The sequence below is a fragment of the Amia ocellicauda genome, chromosome 2, assembly GCF_036373705.1.
Source record: "Amia ocellicauda isolate fAmiCal2 chromosome 2, fAmiCal2.hap1, whole genome shotgun sequence".
In the NCBI taxonomy this organism is placed as follows: domain Eukaryota; kingdom Metazoa; phylum Chordata; class Actinopteri; order Amiiformes; family Amiidae; genus Amia; species Amia ocellicauda.
The window spans coordinates 43,366,893-43,372,892 of record NC_089851.1 but is presented as its reverse complement, the minus strand read 5'-3'; positions in this window follow the sequence as shown (position 1 = coordinate 43,372,892).

Below are 6,000 nucleotides of genomic sequence, written 5' to 3'. Positions count from 1 at the left end.
AAAAGTCTGCTTTGTCCAACACTTTACTGAGCAGATGAGATTTGCAGAAGCACAGGAAGCTGATGAGAGGCAGGGGCTGTGAACACAGATATAACAAGAACAGTAGTCTGACACAAAAGTTCTGGCTGGATTGATGATCTCAAATATAATGTTCTGCAGTAGTTTTCCACAGTGATAACACAGACTCCATTTGTGAATTTCCCAGTTTACTGCAGGAGCCAGTATTTCAGCTCCGACTCATCCCTAATGGTGTATTATATCAATGAATCGCAAATGTAACCTGGACTTAAATTGTGCATGTGAAATTAAAAAGAGATGGATCTGTCCTGGCAACCACCATACACAGGAGAGGAATTGTGTTATGTGCAGCAGAAATGATAGCAGAATTCGCTTTGGCTGGAGCATTCTGTACTAACAGAAGAGTATGTAAGGTGTGTGAAGGAAGGTTAATGCAAAAAAAAAAAAACCTTTGTAACGGGTGGCTCTGGAGGTGACAGTCAAGCGCAACAAACTTAGAATGTAAAGTGAAGTAAGTTAAGTTCAGCTTTGGGCAGGAGGAAACAATTGATTTATTTCTAATGAGGAGACTTTCAAAACTGAGAACACAGTCCCACAACAAATCTGACAACAAAGGAAAAGCCTTCTTGCACCACCTGAGAGGTTAAAACAGGACCCCTGAAAAAGTCAGTGGAAAGGAAGGGGTACAAAACAGCTAATGCTAAACAGCTAGCATCAGCCAGAAAGAATGCAGTGTGCCCTGTGTTTATTTGGCAAGTGGTTGAGGTCCATCTGCAATTGGACCAAGCAGATGAAAGGGATGTAGTTGACACAATTGCCTGGATGAGTTGTTCAAATTGTATGGCAATAAAGGTTGAATCTGCCTTTTGAATAACCTGCCTCACTGGAAAAAAACATGTATGGTTGAGATTAGTGGTCTAAGATATTGGTTCCCAAGCTATTTTGTTTACCCTGCGGCCCAGCTGTTTGTGATATTAAAGTAACGTGCACTGCCACCATGTGAACTACACAGCCAACAAATATTTTATTGCATATTGAACACTTTCATGCATGCACTAGTACAAAAGGGGGAAAAATATTAATTACGCATACAAAAAAATGCAATACCAAAATAGAACACTTGCAGCATTTTTATTGTTTTAAATGTGGCTTGGAGATTGATGTGACGGTGCAGGACAGATCGGTATATGGTCCGGAACAAAAGGAGCCATGGACAGGAAACTGTCTGCGGACCATGGTTTAGGAACCACTGGAAATGAACACTTGATGAACCTGATCATTAGAAAGGCAGGGGGGAAAGGGCTGAAGCCAAAGAAGGATTGCCAAAAGTATGTGGACACCTGGTCATTAAACATCTAATTCCAAAATCATGGGCATTAATATGGAGTTGGTCCCCCTGTTGCTGCTATAACAGCCTCCACTCTTCTGGAAAGGCTTTCCACAAGATGTTGGAGCACTGCTACAGGGATTTACTTTCATTCAGCTACAAGAGCATTAGTGAGGTCGAACACTGATGTTGGACGATCAGGTCTGGCTCACAGTCAGTGTTCCAATTCATCCCAAAGGTGTTTGATGTGGTTGAGGTCAGGGCTCTGTGCAAGCTTGTCAAGTTCTTCTACACCAATCCAGGCTCAGCTCTAGAACGAATCGGATAGGCGGAGATTTGGTTTCCACAAGGGGGCTGTCATGGTTCCCAGTCTGTACCCTCTATTACCTCTAGAGGCCACTGTTTCCCAAAATGGAACCTCCTCAAAATAATGTCTTTCCACTCATTTGTGCACTTGCAGAGTGAGATCTTTCAAATGCCAGCTGCACCAACTGGGCCTTGCGTACGTGAAGCATAGCATGTCTATGGTCTCTGAAAGTAGCCGACTGCATGTTACGCCCACTAAAGCGTTCTACATGAACACTACATCAACTGTATTGAAGAACAGCCTCTTTAGTTCCGTCTTCCCACCTCATCTCCTTCATCTTTCAGTGGCCTCTTTGGGGCAGCAAGCCACTTTCGGATGTCCATTTTGGTATTCAATATCAAGCGTGTATCAAGCGTGTTAGGCTCTCTTATAGAAAGTTGTCGTGTCATGTTAATTATCACATCACTGAGAATTGTGCATGATTGTAAGTTTCAGCGTTCCGCCCCCTTCATGTCAGTTTTAAACCAAGTAATCTCATAAAATTGACAAGTTGGTAATTATACATTTTATAACAATTTATTATTAAATGTGTTATTTTTAAAGTGTTATCATATCAACACATTTTCTGAAAAAAAAAAAAAAAAACTTTATATCAAAATAATTTTTTTGGGGGGCACAGCATTCCATTTGGAGCCGACCGTGCACCGATCTCGACAAACCATTTCTGTATGGACCTGCAGGGGTCGATCTTAACACTAGTCCACTAGCCAATGGCTAGTGCAGATCGCTGCGGGCCATTACAGATTCTCTAAAACTAGTCCGTGTGGCTAGTGCATATTAACTTACGTTTTAGAGCTGTTCCGGTGCGCTAGTTTTGCGCATGCATGCTACCGACCACGTGCTAGCAGTCGTGTTCGGTTTGTGTTCTCCAGCCTTACTCCAGTAGTATTTTATACAAGGATAGAGAAAGGATGTGAATGGATATATGGAAAATAACTTGGTAAAGTTAAAAAAGTACTTGGAATACAACAGGAGAAAAAGAAGAGAGAAAGAAAGTGTTGGGCTGAAGCAGGAGCCCAAAACACTCACTAACATTCAGACCATCCACAGACAAACAACCCAACAAACACACCCTGTAGAAAATAATTAGAACACTTGGAATGGGGATAAATGAGATTGAAATGGATGCACACAGTCCAGAAAATACAATTGAAAAAAGGCTGAAGCAAAATAACAAAGAAAAGGTGAAATTAACTGTCCTGCAAAGTAACAAAAGAAATTAACAATGTCTTGAGGTGCCGGTTCAGGCGCCTCAGATCCAAGTTGGAGGCGGAAACCACCATCTTTCTTGGGCACTAGGAAGTATGGGGAATTTAAACCCTCATGCTGCCCCTGAGGGGTCACTTCACGGATTGCTCGCTTCTCCAGGAGAGCTGCGAATTTGATGTGAAGTGCCGCACACTGCAACGGGTCCCTCACTTGCATCCACACCACGGAAGGGAAGTGGGCGTGTCTGCAACCTATTCTTCTTGTGCTGATGTTGCTTCCACAGAACAGTTGGAACTATGCACTTCAGCACTCGGCAGAGCCGTTCTCTGGGCCTGTGTGGCCTATCACTTCACGCTTGATCTGTTGTTGCCCCTAGACATTTCCACTTCACAATAACAGCACTTACAGTTGACCTGGGCAGCTCTATCAGGGCAGAAATTTGACAAACTGACTTGGTGGAAAGGTGGCATCCTATGATGGTGCCACGCTGAAAGTCACTAAGTTGCTAATTACTAACAAACAGTCGCTGCTCTTACTACAATACAGGTGCAAGATATATAATTCTTAGCTAAACAAGTAACCACACAAACAATCAATGTAACTCTTAACTAAACTAGCAAACACTAGACTCTTCAGCTGCCTTGCCTGAGTGTCCAATGGCAACGAGACAAACACACCGGCTAATTTAAACTGTATTTAAACAATAAACTCACTAGGCTGTCAGTATGGCAATCCCTCCCACGCAGGACTGCTATAGCACAAGTAATGGCCGCTTTATATCTGAATACAGACAAAGACCGTGCCGAACCCATGCAGTTAAACTGGACAATAGCTTGCAGTAATGCTAAATAAATGCTAAATAACAGCCTACACTGTAACCACTTCTGATTTACAGAAAGTGCGTGTCAAGTGTGCTACATAAGTTGCTAATTAACTAACAAACAGTTGCTGCTCTTACTGCTATACAGGTGCAAGTAGTTATTTTCATTAAAGGAAGGAAAATAAGATAGAAGGAGAGATACATGATGTACCTGTGCACATTTGGTATTTCTAATTGAGAGACCATAAATGAAAACATTCCACAGTTAGAAATGCTATTTTGATTTTGAGTGGTTTTCAATCTATACAAGTGAATGCATTAGAAAAACATATTTCACTCACTCACACACACATACATACATAACAGTTTCTTCACTAGATGGGTATAAAACACAAAACAGACTCTTTTTACAAACAGCAATCACTCTTACACAGCCCTGCCCAGAGCAACAGTCTGTAAACTGATACACAGACAGTCGACAGAAAAGGAGGGGTGTGAAGGTCACTTACTCCTCAGCCAGGTGGACACAGACAAAGGGACACATAGTAGGAGGGGAACACACAAGGCAGTGCGATAATCCCCTGGACAACTATTTACAGGCCACACTGACCACGTCCCTGGCCGCATAGGGAATTCAAAGTCCCAAGGCATGATAGGCCCTTGCACTCTGCTGACGCTGGGCTTCACATTGCCCAGCTGCGTTCCCACTTGGACTCACCCACATCACCTCCCTAATTACCCACACCTGCACACTCTGGCTTTATAAGCTGGACATCTCTGTTGTTCAGGAGCTCACACTGGACTAGCATCGATATGAGAGACATCGGCTACTTTGGATACTAAGAGCAAGTGTTGCAGGGGAGTGGAAGGATCTGAAATCAGGGATATGGCTTGAGGAAACTGGACTGGATGATAGCTGCAAAGAACCTTTGGAACAAGACCGGCAAAAGAAGGATCGGGCTTTTGGAGAACGTGGACTGCAGCGGAGTCTCCCCACACGGATAAGTACCCTTCTAAATTACTGTATATGAGATAGACAGTGATTGTGTTACTGAAGATTGAGAAACATTGCCGACTGTGCTTCGGTGCTTTATTCACACACCACGAGAAGTGGTGTTGAACATTGTGTGGTTATCCTGTGACCAGACCTGCATTTGCACTGTAGATGCTTGACCTGTTGCTGTTACCACTCATTTCCCTCTGGTGTCCACACCATATGCCAAGACCTAGGAGAGAAGAGAAAGAAACTGCTCCTGCTAAGGATATTGACTCACTTCTTTGGATTCGTGATCGGTCAGCGCATAGCAGGTCCGGCTCTTGCCTGGCCCAAAATGACTACTGGCCTTGGGGGCACCGCAGAGTAAGCTTCTGTCTTGTAGCTGCATTTCACTTACCTTTGGTTTGTAGCTTGGCTGCTCCGCTGACAGTAAAGGAATCATATTATTTATCCTTTGCTGCTGTATTGTTTTACTATTTGCACCTGATTTATTGCTGCCAATTTGCTTGTGCATATCTTTGATTATTTGCTGCTAGAAGTGTGTAACTGTTTACAGGGGGGGAAAAATATATTTTTTAGGTACCTTTACTAGTTTGTTTAGTCTATTATTTCTTTGTTTATATGTCCTGATCAATAAAGGTGGGTTTTAGATTTAACTTTCCCATGTATGTAGTCAAGTCTGATCGGTGTGTTGAATTTTGATTTGACTAGCGCAGCCTTCGTGCCCTATGCTTGGAAATTAACAAATAAATTATTATTATTACTTACCCGTTCATGTTGCTGTGTCTTGGGGACCCATCGAGCCTGCCAGGGGAGAGAAACAGGAGGGTGGAAGCAAGTTTCTCTCTCACTTATCAATTGAGGTAGTTTAGTTGGATTACATTGTCACTACCAAGCCCCCTGAGGTGTGACATTATTATTTTTAATTTTCCTTTCTGTGCTTGTCAGATGTGAATTCTAAGGAGTTCAGAGGTGCATTAGAATGGCTGATCATGCTGTGAGTCTTCAGCTTTCCTTTTCAGGTTCAGAGGCCAAGACATTTTCTCAATATGCTTTAAAATAAATATGCTGCCTCCCCCTAGAAGGACATTACATTTCTAGTTTGTTTCACTCCATGAACTGCAGCTCAGAGGTGCAGATTCTACTGATAACAGAGGCAAACAAAACCAAAAGGAAAAGCAGGCAGTTCTCACTTGGTATCTACTTAAATTATTTACAGAACAGAAATACCCCACACATTAACCTACTGCAACTGACTGGGT